The following is a 24,532-nucleotide window of genomic DNA, read 5'->3' as shown; positions in this document are numbered from 1 at the left end:
ATCTGCAGACTTAACACGGTTAGTAATCCTGTCTGCCGAGGGGCAGACTTCGCCTTGACCCTCCCAACAGTCCCTCCCACCCAAGGCCACTGACTCAGGCTTCGCTCGGGTTTTTTTTCTCACCAGGCGCTTTGTCTCTATATATGGTAATAGCGCTCACACGACTAGCCTCTGGCCTTGCTAGGAAAGCTGGCCCATGAAATCACTCGGGGAAAACTTGACACTACGGTGGGCCAGCGTGGTTTGTCTTCTAGTAACGGTGAGTCAGTTAAGAAAGCAGTCGCGTCCTCGCGGAGCCGCTGATCCCCAGTTCCCCCGGCAGCCGCCGTGGCCCAGGCCGCTCTGGCGCGCTCCCGCGAGGCCGCGCTCCCGCACAGGGCGCGCGAACGGCGGGCGGCAGGAGGCGCGGCAGAGCTGCCCGCGCGCAGGCCGGCCGCACGCCGGGAAGGGTCGCGCGCGCTCCCAGACGCCGCCGCGGACGCGCGCTTTCTGTCGCTCCGTTGAAGCTACAGAGGGAGAGAGCTCGAAAAGGAAGTTCAAGCAGGGATAGAGCAAGCGTCTGGAAGTCCCGCCGTGGGGAGGTAGCCCTTGGAATAAGCTGCACTTTTTTTCCTGCTACAGTTGGCCAGGCAAAAGTTCAGGTTATTCACAACGACCGGAGATTTTAGAAAATGTGGAGAAATAAGAAGTCTTGAACATGTGTTTATTAGCTTTAAATAACTGTCTCTTCTTTGATTTTTTGGAGGGAAAAACAAAAACAGAAACACACCTATTTTCAAGCTGGCTTTCTAAAAATATTAGACTTCACCAAGGGTATTACAAGCGGTTTCAGCCGAATTTCATACTAAATAAAATATTTATTTTACTTTCTAGATATAATTAGAAAACATGAGGACCTTGACTGTCGCTAAGAATATTTTAAAAATCCGTAGATATCTCACAGGTTTCTCTGCAATGGAACGTTAGGATTCACTGTAGTGTGTTGCACAAAATAGACACAAAGAATGTTGACCAAAACCATTTTTACAAAGGATGCTAACTAAAGCCACTTTTACAAGCAATTCTGTATTAGAGTCAGTTTGAAGTCCACTGTCTCCTTTTTTCTATTAAGTGATTAAGTATAGCTGTATCCAGAAGCAGAAGGATAAACTGAATGTCCCATTAAAGTAACTTTTAGTAGTTTCTTAGTCCCTGGCTGTTAGGGTACATCTTTTTGGTGATGATGGTGTATGGTGTTTGAGAATAATCTCATTGCTATTCATCCTGATCACAACTTCCCCCTATAAATTCCTACTGTGCCCTTTCTACCTGAACTCCCCCAACCCTGCTCTGCAAAAAGGAATGAATGAATGAATGATGCATTATAATCAGGATGGCCTCACTTCATAATATCATTACCCTTTCATTCTTTGTTCCCTCCACCATTTCCTAATCAGGTAAAACAAAACGAAGTCAATTAAACAAAAACTTCAAAAAACTAATACAAAATACCCCCAAAAGCAAAGTATGCATGCTCGGGTCTGAATAGACCCTTTTCTGAATTCTTATTTTCCGTGGAACGCAGATAGATGTTAGGTATAAAAGTTGTGTTTTCTTAGATGAGCTTAGAGGGCAAACAGAAATGTGAGCCATAGTTCTTCCCTTTTCCACACTGCTGCATTCTTTTTTTTTTTTTTTTTTTTTAATGGGATGGAGAGAATGTAGTTATTGTCTGCCATCTAGTGCACTAAGTTGGAATTGTGTCTCCCCCCTGAGAGCCAGTAACTAAAATTCATAAAAACAGTGTACTGATTCAAACAAAGATGGATGTATTCTACAAACAATTGTGCTTTCAAGCTTCAGAGATCCTCTTTTTAGAAAAGACCGATGACAAAAGACACAGTACTGAACATTTATTGAAAAACTGGAGAGCGGGAGCTGATGTTAGAGCAAGGTGGAAAGAATCAAGTACACCCACTTACAGAACCATGAAATGAATAGCTCTTCTTATTGAGGAAATACTGTTGTAATTGATGAATTGACTGCATTCAGAATGTTCTGTGGAACAATGATGTGAAATGATCCCCCAATAAAGTAAGGCAGACCAAAGAATGTCAGTGTATACTGTCTTTCAAAACCCAGTCTCAAACACTTGCATGAACTTTTTAACCCATCTCTAGCCCCTGTATCCAGTCATTCAGTCTTTCCAGTTTTTTCCTTCATCATGTTTCCATTCTCTCTCCATTTTTTTCTATTACCACTATTAAGAGTGGGTAATAGACTCTTTTCCATATTACTTTCCATTTTCTTAGCTCTGAGCAGTGTACATACTAATTACCTTACAATCTCCTTATGTACTGGGTCACTGTTGCTTGAAAAACCCCCAGACCCCTATTTTCCCTTCTTCATCCATACCTCCTCCACCTGGCTTCATTATAGCTGTGATCAGGTCTCACCCTCGTTGCACAACTTCATTTCCCTACTCTTTTTTTCTATTATGTTCAATTAACCAACATGTAATACATCATTAGTTTCTGATGTAGTGTTCAACAGTTCATTAGTTGCACGTAACACCCGATGCTCATCACCACATGTGCCTTCCTTAATACCCATCACCCAGTCACCCCATCCCCCCCGCCCCCGGAACCTTCAGTTTGATTCCCAGAGTCCATGTCTCTCATGGCCTGTCTCCCTCTCTGATTTCTTCCCATTCAGTTTCGTCCTCCCTTCCCCTGTGGTCCTCCACGCTAGTCCTTATGTTACACATATGAGTGAAACAATATGGTAATTGTCTTTCTCCGCTTGACTTACTTCACTTAGCATTCCCACTCTTCTCGAACATTTTGCCTATCACTTCATGGTCCCTTGAACGGCCCAGCTCATTGCTCCCAAGTCTTCGCTGGAGCAGTTTCTTCCTTTGCCCAGCCAACTTTCCTTCATCTTTCAGGATCCAGCCCAGCTGTGGCCCCTCTCAGGATACACCCCACCCTTTGCAGGCTCTATTCTGTAACCGAGCGTTTGTGCAAATACCACCCAATGGTTTACCATTATTTCACAGGTATTAATCCCAATCCCTCCAAAATCTATTGTGAAATACTCCAGGCCAGATATTATTTCTTAACCCTTTTTAAGCCCCACTCAGGGTCTACACTTCTGGGAGCCTGGGGAGCTGCTGGAAACTTGTGGGTTGGTTTTCTCTATCCTCAGCACAATTCTGCATGGAAGAATGGCGCTGATACTGTTATTTCCATTTCATGAACAAGAATGGAAAGGCCCAGAGCCCTTGCAAGACTTGCTCTTGTCAATGATAGTTCCAGGACAGGGGTTCTCGGGGGCTCCCCTTGTCGAGAACTTCTCTTGGTGCACTTTACTGCCATTGGACTGGTGGTGATAGATGAAGCAATGCATTAAGACCTAGTTTATTTTCAGCTACATACATTATGTTCTTATAGGTAACTGAAAGGAGCTCATATGGTAGGAAGCAGCCAGGCAAAAGATTATAATCAGGGTGTGAAGCTGCTTCTCCTGCTTGGCAATTTCGGTTCTTTCTTGGTGGTTATGCCACATTTTCAGCCCACACCCATTTGTCCTGTTTGAAAACCACAGACTGGTCCCCTGGGCAGATATGACATTCTTCAGCATGGCCCTTGGACTAAACGATTTGTTGGGACTTTTAAACAACTGTGAGTCTGTCTCCTGACCTTTCCCGCCTGCTGGAAGGAATCCTGGCTGGCACACCAGGCTTGTGCTGCTGGCGAGCAGTTCAAAACAGCCAGGCTGTCTTAGCTGTTCAAGGATCTGGGAGGATTTCTAGGTAGTTCCAACTCTGGCCACAGGATGGATTCATTTTCCATCCTGTGTGCACCTTGGGTACTCACCAGCGTAGCAGCGGAGTGACTTCTGCTTCCATTCCAGGACCTAGAGAGAGGGGTCCCTCCATGGATGCCTTGGTCCTCTTCACCCTGGTTAGCTTGGTGGGAGGACTCAGGAGCAAAACGAAAATGTCATATCTACACGCAGCTAGGCAGTTCAGAGGGATGACATTGCTGCAACTTGTACTGCTAAATATCTGGAAAATAGATACTAACAAGACTGTTAAACGATTCCACTAGTTTAAAATACCTGTGTGTATTCATTGAACCAAAAGTGATAGAAAAAGGCTTAGATTGTTTAAAGAAAATCTAAATGCATTGTTGTAACTAGCAACTTTTATAACTGCACATCTGAGGAAATGATCAGAACGAATCTTAAAGTGTCACAAAATGCACTGTTATCACCTTTATTTTATGATAATACTGTTAACCCATAAAGAAGATTGTTTTCCAACTGAGCTATAAAAGATTTTCATGATAGTAGTACAGGAAATTTTAACCTAAAAATTAGATCAAGAAGTGTCAGTTTTACGAAATGAATCAGTCCTAGAGACCTATTTTTGAGCGTAAAGCTTGTAGTTAATACTGCACTGTATACTTTGAAAAATTCTGCTGAGAAGGTAGACTTTAGGTTAAGTATTGTTATCACACACACGTAGATAGAGAGGGCAGGGTGAAACCTCAGAAGGTGATTGATATGTTTGCTACATATATTGTGGTGATGTTATCAGGGGTGTATGATTATCTCTAGACTCATCAAGTTAGATATATTAAATATGCACAGCTTTTTGTAAGTCAGTCATACCAATAAAGGGTTTTTTTTTTTAAAGAACTAGATCCAAGTAGGAAATTGCCATATAAAGTGTTAGATGCAGAGTATTCGTGAAAACCAGAATTACTACCATTAAGAACTACCTGAAGAATAATGACATCCCTTTTAAAGCACAAAATATAAGAACAGACTTCATAGCCATCAGTCCTCCCAGGAGACCCAAGAGAAGGACCAGCTATTATGATCCCTGTTTTGCAGGCTTAGAGAGTTAAATGGCCTCCAGGCCTGACAGGCCTCATACTGTGGTGGTGGTATCCCAGGGCCGTGGCCTAAAGCCGGGTTTCTGGACTTCACATCCATTAACTACCCATCCACCCACGTGTTCAGATACAAACTCCATCATGATATAATATTGACTGTTCAGCCCCTGGAATGTGTTCACGAAGAAAATTATTTTTCCAGTCTTGTGAAAATTTGAATGTTTCCTGAGCAAATTTCTAAGGTGATACAGTGGGAAAAAAATCCCTACAAAATGTCTTCCTATCACTTCACACAAAACTTTCTTAATGCAGAGGACAGAGGACTGAAATCAGGCCCATGATTTCTGACCCTTTTATTGGCCATTGACATCTGCAAAGCCACTTGCTATCATCAGTAACTAGGATCAGAACCCCTACTGCCTAGAATATCTCATCAGTTACCTCTGGACACATGCCTCCCAAAGCAGTATAACCCAAGATGTTAGGTTGGACACACTGGGGGCTGTTGCTTATCTTTGATTCTTCTCAGATTTACCAGGAAGTCTATTCCTTAAGTCCCAGATGCAAACCACATCATTTCCATTTACTGGGGCAGATTTGCACTGGTAGATGGTGTGGACATCCCATGATATATTGGAACATCAGATTTCCTGCTGACAAAATCCTGGGTTGGTTTGAAAGAGCAAGTCAAGTTAGTAGAAAATACTATATCGACTTTTCATGTACTATGGCTCTAGTTTCTGACTTCTCGAGTGCCTAGGGAAGGTTATTGCCATTGGAAATGAAAGCTTGATTGATTAGAACAGAGATGTGCCTTTTAAAAGATTGAATTGCTGGCCTTAAAGGATCAAATTCAACTCTCAAGAGGGAAGCACCCTTATAATTCTTTTTTCTCCCTAGGCAGTTGTGATTTTTTTTTTTCCCCCTGCCATGCCTTGAAACAGTGAATTGTGGAAGATCATACTATGTGAATAGTCTTGTGTAAATTGTCCCTCAGGTCTAGGTCTGCAGATTATAATCTATTAATAGAAACCTGAAAAAATCCACAAAATACAGTCAAAGAAGGAAATGTTTTCTCATTTTGAATGATGTCTGGAAGAGGGTGCTCTCAGTGGGAATGGACATTCCATGATAAAAGTTAAAAATTGTAGAGTACTTAATAATGGTTTCACAGATTGTCCTGGTATGCCCCTGGACACACTGTACCTCTGTCTAGCTATTACTGTGATTTCAATTTGACTGAACTCAGTTTCCTCGTGTCTGATCAGATGCCACAAATGGTGGGCAGTCTCTACCCTTCTCTTGAAATAAACATGAGGCTGCTGGTCTGGGCCATTTCTATCTAGATGATGGTGATATCTGTGTTCAGGTCTCTTCTAAGGCAAGCTCTGATTGGCTTCAATGTGAAATCTTATCTTTTAATGGCACACGGAACAAACCAATTGCTCAGAGATGCTTTAGGCAGGGAATTACGTTGATGCCCAACCTACTATAACTTGGCATTTGCATAATAAGGTCAACAATTTGTTTTTTTCCTGTTGTAATTTAGTTAATTCATATGGCTTTTGGTTAGAAGCTACATAGTTTGGGAAGTGTAGAGGAGTACCTGGTCAATAGTTACTTTTCTTGCCTTCATCCTCCACTGATCCAATTTCCCTCTCTGGTGATGTCTGTTTTTATCCATTTCTTTGTTCTTTCAAAGAGAGTATGTACCTCCATTCCTTCACACATACACAGACTGTATGTTGTATGTACATGTGCTTTTTCATCACGAATCATTGTGTATTCTATACCTTATTTATTTATTTATTTATTTTTTATTTATTTTCAGCATAACAGTATTCACTATTTTTGCACCACACCCAGTGCTCCATGCAATCTGTGCCCTCTATAAAACCCACCACCTGGTACCCAACCTCCCACCCCCCTGCCACTTCAAACCCCTCAGACTGTTTTTCAGAGTCCATAGTCTCTCATGGTTCACCTCCCCTATACCTTATTTGTTTCCCCCTATACCTTATTTTTAAACCTAACAGTATGATTTTGAAGATGTGGGAGTCTTTTTTGACTGCTGTATAATATTCCATTTTGTGGCTCTTAAAATATAATTTATTCAATTAGTTGCTGTTAATAAACTTGTAGATTGCTGCTAGGCTTTTGTTGTTACGAGCAACTCTGCAGTTGACATCTTTGTACATCCATCATTCACACATATATGAATATATCTGAAGGATAAATTTCTTGAAGTGGATGTGACAGGTCTTGTTTTTGCCATAATTAATGATACACTTTGGTTTATATTGATGTTTTTATTTTTATCTTTCACTATGTGGTCTGTGTTTTGTGTTTCTTTCTGCTGATAATATGAAAGATTAAATTCTCTCTCTACTGGTTTGGTTTTATAAGAATGTAGTATAATTTACTTATCACCACTATTTGTTTGAATAAAACATTCTTTGACTTCTTACTGTATTAATGGTGAGATCAGCAATTTCCATTTCTTCTCCCCAGTGTTCCTTCTAGTAGCCAATTCTGACTTTTATATATATATTTTTAAAGATTTTATTTATTTATTTATTTGACAGAGAGAGAAAGAGAGAGAGAGAGAGACAGAGATCACAAGTAGGCAGAGAGGCAGGCAGAGAGAGAGGGGAGAAGCAGGCTCCCTGCTGAGCAAAGAGCCCAATGCGGGACCCCATCCCAGGACCCTGAGATCATGACCTGAGCTGAAGGCAGAAGCTTTAACCCACTGAGCCACCCAGGTGCCCTATATTTTTCTTAATGTTTCTATTTGTATATTTTAAAAAGTTGTATTAAATGGTTTATCAGCTTTGGTACCTGGGTGTGAGAGAGAAGGAACTCTCTATACCTACACTACTTTCCTCTTTTATCCTCGTTTTCCTCTGAGTTATATTATTGATATAATGATTCCATTGTTAGGAAATCTTTTTTTATCTTGGATACCCAGGACTTCACTAGGATATGTCTCAGCGCTGACAATCTGATGTGAGCTTTTCCCCCTTGAATGAGAAATGCCATTTAGAATTTAGATTCCATTCTCATTAAATCTGGAGCTCATGAATGTGTCTTCTTGATCGATCATTCATCACCAGTCCCTTCCAGCTCTTCTTTATTGCCATTTCACTTTCTCACACTTGTTGTCTACCTTCCTTATATGCTCTCAGCAGTGTCTATGCTCCTTTGTGCTAGTTCCAAAGTTACCCTCATATTTCCTTGAAGGTTAGTTTCACCTATTATTTCCCTGAGGGTTTGTTTCACCTATTATTTCCCTTGAGCTTCCCAGGGCCCTTGTAACCCAACATGAAACTTTAATATCATCAATCAACCAATCAATCAATCAATAGCTTCATTTCCCTTTGTGAATTCATGGCAATATACATACTTGATGTCATAATTCTGCCTGGTCTTTAATTCACATTTCTGGTGATGCTTTTTAACTTGTCACCACTACCCCCAAGCCCCTGCACTCTGTTTTGTTTCATCTTTTCTCTTGTAGTGTCTTTGTATACTCCATCCTGTGATGATCCCATCTGGCCATCACTCTTCCACACCAAGATGGGCATTCTGGACCAGAAAATGCTAGTGGTGCCTGTGAGGCAGGGACAGAGCTCTGTAAGTCATTGGGACATTCCTCCCAGCAGAGTCATGTACAACAGTGAGCTCTTTCAGACTTCTTCTTCATGCCCAACAGAGATCTGCAGCGCTGTCTGCCATCCACAGTCTCTCGCCTCCACCTTGTTTCATGGATGGATGGGATAACCATGATTCATGACTAAGCTCTGCTTCTCATGTTTCTGCAGGACAGATGAAAGGGGAAGCTACATCTGTATTCTGCCATTTAAATACTGGAAGTCAACTGGTACTTTTTTTTTTAACTGATGAATTAAATGATGTGAAATTGATGAATCTGTGATTCAATAGTCTTACACAATTCACGGCACTCACCATAGCACAAACTCTCCCCAATGTCCATCCCTCAGCCACTCATCCTTCCTACCCCTCCCCTCCAGCAACACTCAGTTTGTTTCCTGAGATTAAGAGTCTCTTATGGTTTGTCTCCCTCTCTGGTTTCATCTTATTTCATTTTTCCCCAATTGAGGTTTAATAACAGATAACAGGACAATGGTCCTGAGGCAAAATGAGCCACCCCTGCCACTTGCTGGCTATGCAACTTGGGGGTAGGTCTTCCAACCTCTCTGAGCCTGTATTTTATTTTCTGTTAAACAGAGATGAAAATAAAGCTTGTGTAGCTTGACTCATGTGGTTGATGTGGAGAATCATGGCAGAAAGGATATAAAAGTACTTCAAATTGAATTCACTATATAAATGTAGGTGATGACAAGATGAATAATGATTATTCTGAAAAAAGAAAAATCATTTATTCTTAACATCCATCTTAGGGCTGACTTAAAACTCTGCAGGCCTCAGGGTGAGGGAGGTTCAAGATAGTATTTCACTCACTCCAGGACATCCTTTTATTTCCAAGGGTACATTTCAAATTTTAAAAGGATGTGCCCTTCCTATGAGTCATCTTAATTTTAAAGGGCCCCAAATAAATCCCTCATAATTTTTATTACCCACTTTTATCACCCTTCTTCCCTTGTTACTACAGTTTTAAAGTGAGTTGTCCATTATTTGTAGGAACATTTTAAGGCCTCAAAATAAATGACCTTAGAACTTATCAACAATATCTCTAAGAGTCAGCTTGGAAGAATACTCTAAAAATCTCAGAAAGAATATTATGTCCTTGCTCTGGAATGGTGTTCTCAAAAAGCCCCATTAACAAGAATTTGAGTCTCATTCAAGTTTAGTGAGTATTTGGCACCAAAATGAGTTTCTTATAGTTCCAGAACTCTCATACTAGAAAATTTGATTTTCCTATTTCAGAAGAGCAAAAAATATTGGCCAAAAATATTTATTTTTTGTTTTAAAAATTATTATTCATATCATGTGCTTTCTCAGTCCAGGTAGTTCAAATATAGATGAAGCAACTTTGTCCCTTACAATTTACTGGGTGTCCCACTAGATTGATAAGGACTAGCAAAGTGATTCTCTATTTCATTCACTTTATTTAACTTTATAAAAGGTATACATTTCAATAATTCATCTTCAATATTCTGCAAATATTGAAGAATGCCAATTCTGTTTCTAGAGCTGTTATGGGTGAATGGGGGTAGAGAGATGAAATCAACAACAGAATTTAACATTTAATTTGAATTTAGGATGTGCCAGCCATTGCATTAAGCATGAATTATTACAAAAAGTTTCAAGATATTCTCATGTATTAACTTTTGTTGTTGTAATACACAACTCCAATATTTTTGTGGATTTCAGGCTCATATTACGTTGGGGCTGTGGTCATGTGCTGAGTTCTACATGTGTTCTTATTCTGAAAACCCGGTCAAAGATGCTTTCTGAGACAACAGAAAGGCTGGAGGAAACTTGCAATGCTTCTGAAATCAGCTTCTCACTCATGACAAACATATTCATCGCATAGCCAAGGATACTCCGGTGACTATAGAAGGATGGCAACAGCGGTGAGCAGTCAAATAGTCGTGAACAAAAAATGCAGTCTGCCCCAATTTGCTTTTCTGCTTACAAGATGCTCTCACCTCTCCCCAAGATACTTAAAACTACCAGGCACTGGGCTCAGAAGTCCAGAATCTGGTGGTTACATGTCACGTGACATATATTCTCCTTGCTGCTCTTCTTGATTTAAAGACCCATGAACTAAAGTGAAAAGTTGTCCTTCTTCTTTCTCCCCCCAAATCAATATACTACAATAGTGGAGGAGGGACACCTTCTTAAAAAATTGCAAGAACGGGAGGTACATGTCAGTCACTGGTTAATAGCAGCTCTGATGTTCCAGGGAACAAAAGTTGCAAGCTCGTCCACCCTGATGGTAGGACATGTTCCTTGATTTGTTCCAGTTACATTTTCTGGGAGTCATTTTTCAGCCTGTTGTCCTCCACGATGCTTGATTGGACAGCTCTTCCTTCTCCATTATCCTCCTTGGCCTCTTCTGAAGTGAGATTGGAGAAGATGCAATTTGTGACTGAGAGGGTATCTCAGACTGCTTCCCACCTGTAGAAGATTGGAGACCAAAGGATTATTTTATTATTTGAACACTTATAGTCTCTTCTAATCTAGGTTGGGAGTGCTTTGGCAATAGATTTCTCTACAAAACTGTTTTTCGTTTTACTCAGTTTGATACCAGTAAGTTCCATGTAAGTCAATAGCCATACCCCTATTTTTTAAGAAATGCCTTCCTAGGTACTCTGATCTTACAAGCTTCAGATGGACCGGATCTTTAGTTTCTTTTCCCTGAGCCATTCATCTAAATGAGGTAATTTACTAGGGTCATATTAATCTAATTGGTAGACTTGACAATAAGCGCTTTGGATTTGTGAGCAATCTTCATCTTAATTTGAGATTCTTTAACCTGCTAGAAATGAGAAAGTTTCAATTTTCAACCCCAAAGGTTCTGGAATTTCTGGATACTTGAGCTCTGCTGGACTCATCTTGTGTCTGTGCTTGTGTCTTCTCATTTCAGAAAGCAGGATGAGGAAGCAGCCTCTACATGAACCCTAATGGTCTCAGTGTGGGAGATCAGAACACAAGGGCTGGCGGGAACATGCAATGCCTCTGAAAACCTCAGCTCAGAGGAGGCAAACACCTCATCTATTTATGGTCCATCTTGACAAGTCACAAGGTCTATATCCACAATCAGTGGGGTGAGGATGTCTACAGGGAACACTGGAAAAGAAGAAAAGGAAATGGATAATTGTGAACAAATGATACAATCTCCATGCCTCATGAGGCAGACACTGATACAACTCTCTTGGTAGAGAAGGAACTTGAGGTACAGGGAGGAAACTGAGGCACAGAGAGGTTGAGAACCTTGGCCAAAGTCCTACAGCTTCTTAGTGATAGAGCCAAGATTTCAGCCTGGGGAGTCTGACTCCATGGTGTCGCATCGTTTTCTAGATTCTTCTCCTGGGAACTCTCATTTTTGTGGAATGACCTATATCTTCTTGTCTAAGTTTTCAGCAGGCTTCAACAAAAACAATTTTTAAAGAAGAGTCAAAATGGCAAAAAATAAAGTTTTGTAAAATGCTGTTATGGATTTCTTCAAGGAATAAGTCATTAAATTGCTGCCAGTTGTAACTTGTGAGATCATCAAGCTCAGTGCAGGAATATTGAAAGCACAGAGGTAAGCCTATCACAGCATGTTCCGTAAGTGGGTCCCTTCAGAGGTGCTCTCAGCTTTCCCTCAGAATTGCTATGCTTCACTTTCACCCAGAATTGGAGAATATAAAAGCTTAAGGCATTAGATAGTGAAATGAGTTCAAATTCCTGAGTGTTACACTCAAAAAAGGAAATCTTTCAGGAAAAATCTTAAAAGATTAGCTTAAGTCTCTGGGATTCAAAAACTCTTTTTATACAACAGTGGTTCAAGCCATGTTACAAGCCCATCACAGCAACTCTTAGAATTCCAAGTGAGGTGTTCTCCTCCTTGACTCCTCATCCTTTTTCTACTCTCATTTCTTCCGAACTGAGCTCAGTTCAGAACTGGAAGAAGAACTGCCTGTAAATTGCGTTCAAGCTTATCTCCAGAGAGTCATGGAGCTTAGACCTATTATAGGCTGCAGCTCCCAAACACTCCCCAAATGAATATATTTATATACAGATTAAGTCAAATTAAAATAAAATCAAGAGGAAAAAGTCTCCTAAAACACAACTGACAGTTGGCATGATGTTTACAGGATGGGAGCAGCAAAGGGAGAGGTGACTTGGTTTTACGGAACTGGCTCTGTACAGCCTTATGGAGGTGGTCAGTCAGGGTTGGAAGAAAGAGGGAACCACCAGCAACCTGTTGTCGGTAAGTTAGAGTCAGAGAGAATCTGAGGCTAGACATATGCACTGAAGCCTCGCTGGAGAAAGTGAGCACCACTGGTATTTATCCATACCCTGGGACGTATCATGGGGCAAGCAGCTATTTTTCCCCAGAGAATTTCTTCAGCCATTGAACTAGATCAACTAGGTTGACTACCAGGATGGACCCTCTCCAACTCCTTATAGCTTTAATGACACAGGAAGTTTATCTCTGACTGAAGTCATAGTCTGAGTATCTGGTGAATGGCCTTCCATACAGCACTCTGGCACCCCCGATCCTTCCATCTAGTGACTCCGCCACCTTTGGAGTCTCAGAGTTCTTCACCAGAGTTTTCTGGAGGTGACAATGATTGCATTTGCCCACATTACATTGGCTAGAACTCAGTCACATGGCTCCATGTAACTGTAAGAGAAACTGAGAACTGTAGTCTTCCCGGAAGTTAAGAGGGAAGTGAATGGGCTTGAAAAATCCATTACCAAGCCTTTGGAGGGGAAACCCCTGATGGGTAAAAATCAAATGATGTCCACATACTGTGAAGAAGAATGCCGCTGTTAAGGCAACGGGGTTCTCTGCTCTTTTGGTAGAAGAAATTCTGAGTCCTTGGCTTCTGGTACAGAGCTTTTCACAGTTCAGCTGTCACCAACTTCCCTGCTTTCATCTCTTGCTACTCACTGCTCTGCCCCCCCACGCTCCCTACCCCATGCACTTAACACTCTGGCCAGATGAGAGGATTGGCTATTCTTCGAATGTGTCACATATCTTCACACCTTTGGGCCTTTGCATATGTTGTTTCCTGTTTGAAATACCAACTTACCCTCCTCACCACAAGAACCTGCTCAGAACCAGTCTTTTTTCTGTGAAACTTTCCCTGCACTCCCTCCTATGGACCAAATTAATTACCACCTTCATCACACTCCCACAACACCTTACATATTACATTCTTGTACCCAGGAGTCCTCAAGACCATCAGTGACAATCCTAGTTCATTGGATAAATTCTTAGATAACCTAAGTCGAGAATCAGCCTTAAATTTGGAATACAATAAAAAGGCTCACTTTTATTTAAGAAAAGTTGTAAGCTGTTTAGAAATGTGTTCTAGATGCATTATTCATTTCTGGACAAATATAAAAACTCTAAGTGTAAGTAATGCATTTCTGAGGCCAAGATAATCATGACGTTGTGTTCTGTGCATTGCTTACCACAGTGCTGGTTTTGGTGCATGGAAAAAATAAAACTGGGCTCAGTGAGAGTCTTTGATGAAATGCATTCTTCACAAATTTGCATGGAAGAAGCTTCAAGTTTTGGAGAAGTGCAGAAAAGAAATAAGCTTATGTAAACATTTCATTGTATGATCCCTGCAAAAGGGTGTCTTTCTATGGGAGACTGTGCAAAGCTCTGGGCTGAGTCCTGCTGAGGCTTACTTGGAATCCTTTCCCAATAAATGGACCTGAATTGCCACCTTACCAAAGTCAACACAGACAGCTACAGTTCAAAAGAAAAATTTCCATTACCTTAACGGATTGTAATAAAAAGCAGTGGCTGAGCCTCTTCCTCTTTATCCTGGCATATGTGACTCTAGACTTAGTAAGTTTCAGGGTAAAATGCGTTCACCTTTTATTCAGATTTTTTTATTTTCTACACTCTTCATTTCACGTGGTTGTGTTTAAACAAGCTCACAATCTCTCCTTCTCTCTCCCCTGGCTCTGATTCCTCAATGCCTCAGGCCAGACCTTCGAAGACAGACTTTCCTAGCAGCCAATGCCATGGTTATTGCTCCAGTTCTGTTAAAAACAGACCCTGTTTTGTGGCTTCAGTCCTTACAGAATAAGAAGTGAGGTCATTTTCTGCTTGGAGAGTTGGAGAGCGGATCCAGACTGTGAGTGAATGGCACCAGCACATTCAATTGCAGAATGAACAGGTGTTAAAGGGACTTTTCCCATCCTATTAAATATCCTTTTCATACACTGATTCACAGACTTGTTTCCAGTCTCATGACTGAAAAGACAACCCTGTAATTTGTCTGCTCCATCCATTTTTTTCCCCACCCCCTGGCAACATTTTCTCTTCAATATCTGCCTAGATTGTCTATTGTCTTTGTAAGTTTCTGCCCAAGGTGAGTGGTGGAGGGATCACCTTATGAAATTAAGTAGTAAAAAGCAACAGGCCTGTAATTTATGAGGACTAGCAGCCACTGGGTAATGGGGTTCCTCCTTTTGCTTTTCACCTGCTTTCTGACAATAGCTTAAAGTCACTAAACCTTCAAGTCTCAGAAATGACTCCTCCACAAAACTGGGGGCAAGGCAGGGAGATGTACATAGAAAGAGAATTCTTAAATGAATGTACCGAACACTAAGAAATAAGAAAAGTATCAATTAGATTTATTTCAAGTCTTTCTGCTGTCGTATAATATACACATAGGATGTGTGGAAACCACAAAACACGCTGACACTTGAGCAGGATAGCTGTTTGCAAAACACCCAGTACAAAAAGCAGGGCTAAGAAGACAACTTCAGCTTATAAGCCCAAGTAAGGGCAAATGAGGACAGGATGAAAAAAAGGTCAATTTTAGAGAGAACTGGGTCCTAATGCGAGCTTTAATATTGAACATACACTTGACTTTGAACAAATTATTGCATTTCTTGAGGCTTCAGTTTCTTCATGTGCAAATAGAGGAAATGACATTAGATGACCTCGAAGGTCACTTCTGGTTCTAATGTTCTGTGCATGCTGTATCTGTATATCATATCGTCTGGAAAATCAATTCCATAGAGTTACTGCCCCCAGTTTATGCCACTAGAAAATGACCACAACTGTGAAATGGATCTCTTGCTGGTTTGTCTTAGTATTTTCAATGTAGAAAGAGTCTGTGTGCATGTGTACATGCCTCTGTCTGGAGTATGTGTTTGTGTCGGGTGTTATACGCAGATTTGAAATCCTTAAAGTCACCAGGTAAAGCCGTGTCTTAGGAGACTGAAAACCAGAGGGCCAGCCATAGGGAAACACAGTACGTTTCTATCTCCTCTAAATGACCCTTTACCTTTTCTTACTTCTCTTTCAGAATGTGAAGAGGACTCCTGCAGACTAGGGCCCTGCCGGATGAGAGGTCTCTAGCAGGTTCCATCACTGCCTATCAGGATCATTCTCATCCTCCCAGGGAAGGTTAGAGATAGTTAACCAAAGAGCTGGAGGTGAACCGGACTGGGGGTGAGGCTCACAGGGACCAGGGGCAGCTAAAGATGATACCAAAAGCACTTGGGAGCTGTGCTGAATTCTCAGCCCAGTGGACTTTGTGTAGATTCAGAAGTACCTTAAGCAAGATCCTTTCATGCCTTCTCAGTCTAGGATTGGAAGTACTTTTTTTTTTTTTTTTTAAGATTTTATTCATTTAATTGAGAGAGAGAAAAAGAGCACAAGCAGGAGGTTCAGCAGGGGGAGAGGGAGAAGCAGGCTTCCCGCTGAACAGGGAGCCTGACATGGGGCTCAATCCCAGGACCCTGGGATTATGACCTGAGCTGAGGGCAGATGCTTAACAACGGAGCCACCCAGGTGCCCCAGGTTGGAAGCATTTTGGTGCTGTCTGGCTAAACAGCATAAAGCAAAATGAGTGTTTCTCTGAACATGTGTTTTTGCCAAGTTTAGTCATCCCTAACCCGCTTATTTGGACTTGTGCTTTGTATGCATGTTTCAAATAACAGACATTATTCTCCTTTATTCTTACTTTTACAAAAAGATAAACAAGAGGGGCGCCTGGGTGGCTCAGTTAATTTCAGCATCTGGCTCATGGTTTGGGCTCTGGTCATGAGGTCAAGCCGCGTATTAGGCTCTGCGCTCAGGAGGGAGTCTGCCGAAGATGCTCTCTTCCTCTCCCTCTGCTGCCTCCTCCCTCAAATAAATAAATAAATCTTAAAAAAAAAATCAACAGTTTCAAATAGGAATTAAAAAAATGAAATTTCATGGTACAGATTCCATGTAATGCCCCAAATTAGTTTATTTACACGACGGGACCACGATAATTGGTCTACTGATCTTTAGCTGGTTTCTATGTGTGTGTCCAGCAGTACGCTATTAAAGAAGGCCAAGCAGATTCTGGCTTGCTGCTAAGCTGATGCTAGTGCTGGAAATGAGGGCTGGCGGGTGAGCTGGGAGGGGCCTCATTAGGAGTCTACTTGCTGGAGGTTCTGAGAGCTCCTGCAAGGCAACGAGCTTATGGATAAAGACAGCAGGATCCAGACGTAACCCGGTAGGAAAGCCTTATTACAAGTTGGATTGGGGGGGGGGGCTCTTGAATCTTGCACCCTGCCTTTTTTCTGGCAGCTTCCCAATAAATTCCTATCCCAGGGAAAATGTTTCCCTAAATACGGACTGTTTTCCTAAAAATTCTCCTAAGACGCTGGGGGCACCAGGAACAGGACCCAAGGGGCTCAGTGTAATGAATTGATGATCAGTGGACATGACAGCCTTCAGGGAGGGCAGCAAGTGTACTCCACAGACATGACGTGAGTGACAGTGCAGACAGTCGGAATGCCTCAGGGAGGTAGCGTGGGAACGTACCGATGAGGCTGTCTTGGATGAGTATTACTCTACTCAATGAAGGCTGAATACCACAAGAGGGAAATATTAATGAGCCCTGCAGACACATTCTGAAGACCCCCAGAAATACTTGGGGCAAAGGGACACTGAATACAAGGGGACAGGCAAGGCCAAGAAGCAGCAAAATATTAGTGGCAGAGGGTAAACTTAGAGTTTGCCCTCCTAGAACTTACGATCTACTGGGGAAGGCAAGACTCTCACTCCTGAAAAACTAAGCAATGATAAGAATAAGAAGTGATGAATCAAAGTGATCAAAATCTTTTTTTTTTTTAAGATTTTATTTATTTATTTGACAGAGAGAGATCACAAGTAGGCAGAGAGGCAGGCAGAGAGAGAGAGAGGAGGAAGCAGGCTCCCTGCCGAGCAGAGAGCCTGATGCGGGACTCGATCCCAGGACCCTGAGATCATGACCTGAGCCGAAGGCAGCGGCTTAACCCACTGAGCCACCCAGGCGCCCCAAAGTGATCAAAATCTAATGCCTTTTGAGATTACTTCCCTAATCACAGCAGCTTTTGTGAAGGAGATGGAGAATGGCCTTAAAGACAGAGTGGGAACTGAGGGGGCAAAGAGTCTTCTAGAAGTGGTGAGACGGCTGTGGATTCAAGATTCAAGAAGCATCCCCCCCACCATCTAACTTGTAATAAGGCTTACTGAGCCTTGTAAAAACTTATAAGGAAGATTTTACTTTCATTATTGTATAGGGTGGAAAACGGAGGCTCAGCTAGATGAAGCGACATCCTAAATTTGCCATTAGCAGAGGTGAGAACTGAGTCAAGAGCAGATCGCAGGTCCACCTGTTCCCTAAGGACCATGAAAACAGGAATGTGGGCACAACAGCAAGGAAGCCTTGAGAGACAAGCCGAGCCAAGCTGTTCTGTAAGGAGAGGTGTTCTGTTCTGTGTGCTGTTCTGTAAGGAAAGGGGAAGTCACTGGTGAGTGTCGGGGAGAGGCAGAGGAGCCCACCGTAATAGACCTCATGGTTGGGCTGATTAGGAAAAGCCTGAAAATAAAGGCAGTCTACACAAGGCGCACTGAGCGTACCTATATAAATAAAGGTGCATTTAGTAATCTAGACCTTATGGAATTAAGAAGAATGGTAAGTTGAACAACACTTGAAAGGAAATCCTCGGTGACTTGTTTTTCCTAAGGCCCCTAAAGCCTAAAGAGACTGGGTAAACTGAGGAAATGCTGCCTTCTATTTGGTGGCAAAGCTGGGCCAGACCATGAGTCCAGGCCAGGACCAGAGGCCAGGAATCCTTGGGTTCATGAAACATGAACTGAAATTCAAGCTCAGGACTTGGTTGTGAGAATGGGCCCAGAAGAAGGCATTGGGCAGGATCAGAAGGGCTAATGGTAAGGAACTTCCTGGTCTCCAGTGTTCTTATCACGTCCGGTCAAGGGTGCAGGCAGAACAAGAGATTTCTGTAGACTGAAACCAGGGCCCTGCACAGTATAAGAAGCACAGAACTGAGATGAAATCAGGAATTTCATTTGTCCTTGCTCCAAGCAAGGAGACCAACGAAGCAATCAGCTACCAGCCTCTTAGAATGATAGTTTTAACTGAACTGTATTTTAGTGTAGTCTCAATCTTTGAAAGTGGCTATCTTCTCTTTTACATACATGATATTCCTCAGCTGGAATAGTTAATAAGTTATAGTGCCCTGATTCCCATCCTGGATTGTACGTGTGTGTGTGTGTGTGTGTGTGTGTGTGAGAGAGAGAGAGAAAGAGAGAGAGAGAGAGTGTGCGTGTACAAAATTGTCTAATGTTAAAATGTATCATTAATTTATTTTCTAGTGTCTAGCTTAGAATATAACTATGTGATATATATCAAATGAGTTTCATGGCTACAGTCCAAATGTAACAAATGAATCATTTAAAACTATCCGCATATTGGTGATGCCAAATTTTTCATTTTCTTCCATTTTATAAATGCATCATATCTCAGCTCAAAATCAATCTATTAACCTTGAAAACATTTTGAGCTGGAATGAAGGTTAGCAGTGAACTATGTGACCTTCCATGTGATATTAGTCATAGTTAGCAATTATTATTGGCTTTGAGTAATGAGGAGCCAGTTGAGACAGGAACAGTAACATGGTGGTTACCAATGAACTAGACTGCAGAGACCACAGGGAAAATGAAGAACATGCAAAATCAGGCTTTTGAAACCTCGAGCTTGTCTGCCCTAAAGCTTCTGCCTTAAAAAAAAAAAAAAATCGAACATCTTGGCAGCTATTCTGATAAATTACACATAAAATACTCTAGTAAGATCTTTGTTATGAGATAAGGAATTCTGTTCAATGAATTTGAAAGGCAACTGAAGACTAAAAAAATGATGTGTCTGCTTTCTAAACCTCCAGTGGGATGAGTCTAATGGATATCCCAGGTGCTAGGACTGTCGGCTCTGCCATGAGCCTGGAAGAACAATCCAGGTGGAAACTGAGCAGCATTATGTTGAAAATTAAAGTCCAAGTAAAATTAAAAGTAAATTAAAAGTTCAAGTAAAAATATCTTAGGAACACATAAATATATTATCCTCTGGATGAATTGTATATTACATTATATTGATTTTAATGCAATATAAAATATAATATAGATACTTATAGATTCATAACATGAAAGAACAGTTAATGATTTGCCCATATGGGACATATGAACATACCTCCCTTAAATTCTTTTGCCATGTTTTACGGATTTTCTACTTTCATACGACTAATGGTTTGGAAACTTGTTACCAGAAATGGAATATTTTTCATCTCTACTACTTGTTAGACATCAAATAGTGTCATCTTTACTGTAAAAGAGCCCAACATCATGAAATTTGAAAGTAGTCTAGTTGTATTATTTTCTTAATTTAAAAATATTTTATATCTAAACAAACTCAGTTCATCTACAGTCTCTAAAATATATATATGTATATGTAATTTTATAACATTACTCACAGAAGAAAAGAAATACTAGATTTAGCTCTAATGCCAAATATCGAGTAACTTCTACTTCCCAATTGAATTAAGGCTTTAAAAAGTTAGTTTCCTAAAATCTCTGCTTCTGTTAACATAAAGGAGAAAAACATTAATTTATATTGATTAAAAAATTAATATAAAAAGATAGTCAAACCACATCTGTAAACTGTGAAATCTAGAAACTGGAGACTAAAGATGAACCATCTCTGTGAGAACAATGGGTAATGGAATGTCACTCTGGGTAAATCTACTCAGTGATTCTTCCTGAGAAAGAAAGAAATTAACAATGGCCTGCTGACTTCAGAAATTCTTCCAAGCAATCTAGCATTATGAAAATGTATTCAGTTGAGTTGGGAGAGATAGTCCAATTATACTGGAAACCAGAGATCTTGCAACCAATAGTTTGGGGGATTTTAATAAAAATTTTTTTCCTTTTCTTGTCTTTTGGTTTTACTCACTATTACATCATATTTCCTGAAAATGTTCTGAATAGTTATAGCAAAAAGAATGAGTGGGCCCACCTGATATATTTTCAATATACCCACTGAACATTTGCTATGTCACTAGGTTCAGTGTTGGTGCTCAGTTGTTCTTGCGTTAAAAATCCCAAGTCAGTGGAACGCCTCAGAAAATGGCATGAGCTCCCCCTTCTAGAAAAGATCCAAATAAACATCTCTGGGGACAATTTCAGGAATAAGCAATGGATCTGACCTACTAAGGCCCCCAAATGTATTGGTTCCTGTCTATGAAAAGGATCCAGAGGCCAGGATAACTAAACTAATTTGCAAATAGCTTTGAGTCTTAATGTACAAGAGAACTGATTAATCCTGGGGTATACTAGTAGGGGCCTGGGACTGATATGGGTTTTATCCCCACAGTTCTCAGACTGCAATACAAGATTAAATCACAAACTTGTGTTGAGGTTAGTGCTTTTACCAGGAACATGTTTAGAAAGAAATATTAGAGTTTGCTTTTAATCTTCCTTTGTGGCAAGGAACCACGTACGTGTTTTGTTTAACCTCTTCAGATGTTTTGAGCTGTTTTGGTTTTAACTAGCATGTATTTATTAATGGCAGTTCATCTCATAGATCTCTTAATGACTTGGCTTAAGAACAAAATTAAACTTCCTGAATTTGATTTCTCTAAAACATATCCACCAAATGCAATTGCCCTTTCTGTCAAATAAGCCCTTACTGGTTTGTAAGTCTGAAGTGATTTTCTTCCCCCTCTCTCATTATGGTTGTTCCAAGACTCTTGACATTCTCTAAATCATCTTTCGCTGAGTACAAGAGGTCCATGAGGAAGTCAAGATCGATGATAGACTTCATCTCTCTTGAATTTTAATGCAAATGTCTGTTCCCCTAATCAAACAAAGGTTAAAAAAGGAAATCAAATTAGCTTATTACAAAAGCCAGCATAACGGAACTGACAAGAAAAATGCTTTCTGTATGAAAAGCCTTTAATCAATATCTTAAATAAGAATGTCACTGGAAAGAAGGGTTCATATGTGGTCAGTTATAATCTGCAAATCAATATGCTCTTTTTAATAAATATTTGACCACAGTAGCTCAATAGGCATTGCCCATAAGAGCTTCTTTCTTTAAACCAAAATGAAACAAAATTACAGCATAAATGTGATCAGGGCATAACTGAAACTGTGAAGGGAATTGAAGGTCAAGGCTATTTCACCTTTAAATCATTGGATGTTAAATACTAGAGAGATTTTCTTTAGTGCCTTGTCTCATATACAGGTCCCCTATGCAATCTGTCTGTTCAAAAGGAGAATGATGTCATAAAAGAGATTACTTATTAAAGCTAGATATAGGTACAATTTTTCTATTTTAGATTTTGTTTAATACCTGGAAGCATTTGATCAAATATTCTACATGCACTAAAACCTTAGTTTTGGCAGGTTTTTAACTCAAGTTTATAAAAATGCAGCCCTTGATGGGTGACTTTTTTATAAATAAATATACTTCCATTGTATTCCATCAAAACCATAATCAATTAATATCTGATCAGCACTTTCTGCATGCCTAGTACCATGTTCACAGGCTTTTTGTGTTGTTACCAACATGACTTACAATCTTTCACTCACTGGATATGTGATCTTAGGCCTATCCCTTAATTTTCCATACTAGAAAGTATGTTAAGGTAGTGTCTGGCTCATTATAAATGATAAATTGTAACTCTTATTATGAGTTATTATTCCTTGAATTGTGATGATGGGTATATAGTGAAACACAATTTAACACACAGCTCTGGTTTGAACAGCTCAATAACTTTCAGTAGAATTAAATAAACCCATTGGAGATACTAAACCATGGTCTATAATTTTACCTTAGGTCTTTGATTTGCTTTCATTCTCTTTTGACATCAAATGAAAGAGTGGTGACTTTTTTTTTTAAATTTTCTTTATCAAATAGTAATTTAGAAAGACCACATAGTGGCTTATTAGAGAAGTCCAAATCATCAAAATATGCAAAGGGAATAGAACTGTTGCTAAGTTTCTGCATATAAAGTTACTCTAACCCCTGAATACACAGCTTTTGTTCTTTTATTCTTTCTTATTCTTTCATAGGAATTGCTTATTCTTATTTTCTTATTCTTTCATAGGAATTGCTTTCTTAAAGAAGTTTTTATAAAGCAAGTTCTCTAAAAAACCTTGGATGGCCTAACCTTGCTCTGCAAGATCAATGAAGATGACAGATTTATTTCCTCCTTCACTTGAAAAAAATATATACCGTTCTCACCTTTCTGAGATAATTTTGAAGTGGTTTTTGTGTAAAATAAGAGGTCTTGAAGGGGCGGGGGAGCGGGAGGTTGGGGGAACAAGCTGGTGGGTATTAGGGAGGGCACGGATTGCATTGAGCCCTGGGTGTGATGCAAAAACAATGAATACTGTTACGCTGAAAAGAAATTAAAAAAATTAAAAAAAAAATAAGAGGTCTTTCTCTAACTATAAATGAACCTGACAAGGAAAGCCTAGAGTAAATTCACACATTAAAAGCCGTCTCTGCTTGGCAACGTGAGGAGGCCTCTTGCTGCTGCTGGTACTGCTCATTCATTTAATTATTCTTGGGTGACCATGTCAAGATTTCTAGACAATATCCTTGGGAGTTAAGTGCTTTGAATGTTTGAACTATGTTTGTAAATGGAAAACCAGTGTCCTTGAGTATTAGAGACAGTGCGCTGATGAATTATAATGTGTGTTAATTAAAATAAATGTTTTTTAATGGGACTCCTTCCTGATCTATTAGGGTACCTAATTTCGGGTCTTGCGTACATTGACATTATGACTTTTTAAATGAAGAAAGGTGATAATGGTGACCAACATAGGGACAATAATTTCTAGTTTGCAAAGTGCTCTGTTTAATCTTTTCCACATATATTATTTAATTTTTCTCTTCCAGCTCTCCTGTGAGATAAGCACAATTATTCACATTTTTTAGACGAGGAAGATAGATCTTTGAGAGTTCAAGTATATGTCCCTAGTTATACAGCTAGAAAATTGTCAGAATGAGATTTTAATCTCCAACTCTTTCCAACTCTTTCCTTCTTTCCCATTATATAACATGGATGAGAATTTCCCGACTATTCCTCCTTTGTATATGAGAAGGCTGAACGTAACAGAGGCCCAAGAGAGAAATGGTTAAGCAATTGGGTGTGTATGATTTTTCAAGTAATGATATTTTAAACTCTTACATATATGGTTTTGCAGTCAAATCCATGGTTCAAAGTATTGGCATTTGAGGCCCATAAAGTTGCTGATGTTCTGTTTTGACTTTGAAACTGCAGGGATCAGGATTGTAAATAGAAAAGTTCAAGTTGCTCAGGAGTAAACTTCCTATAATAAAGTATTTTGTGAGTAATCATGATATTCAGGACTTCAGCATTTCCAATTGTCTTGTAAATTTAAGATGCTCCCAAGTAATGAAGGATGACCTATTGAAGCTGGCAGATTAGATATCAAGTAATTAGATTTATTCAAGAGCTTATCTACTACTGAGCAAAAATTGCAAGCTTAGTCTCATTTGGGATGAATCCTGTTTGCTTCCTGGCTGCTAATTTGGATGAGACAAGGTCATTTCATTCAGTCTACCTTCTTTAAAACACATCCACCTTCCAGAAGGGCACTGCTAAAGAAATTAGCATGGGGCACAACAAATGAATTA

The 24,532-nt window shown here is 40.2% G+C and overlaps 1 long non-coding RNA gene across 1 annotated transcript; it reads left to right on the top strand.

Moving 5' to 3' along the window:
* Nucleotides 1–173: 173 nt before the first annotated feature.
* Nucleotides 174–23,145, top strand: LOC116592513. The gene is made up of 5 exons (XR_004286497.1): nt 174–259; nt 11,458–12,117; nt 15,860–15,960; nt 18,093–18,323; nt 22,974–23,145. It is a non-coding gene; the product is annotated as an uncharacterized LOC116592513 (long non-coding RNA).
* The last annotated feature ends 1,387 nt before the right edge of the window (nt 23,146–24,532 follow it).

Source organism: Mustela erminea, chromosome 6 (assembly GCF_009829155.1).
Source record: "Mustela erminea isolate mMusErm1 chromosome 6, mMusErm1.Pri, whole genome shotgun sequence".
NCBI lineage: Eukaryota > Metazoa > Chordata > Mammalia > Carnivora > Mustelidae > Mustela > Mustela erminea.
The sequence above is the reverse complement of the archived record's forward strand: the minus strand, read 5'-3'. Positions and strand labels throughout refer to the sequence as shown.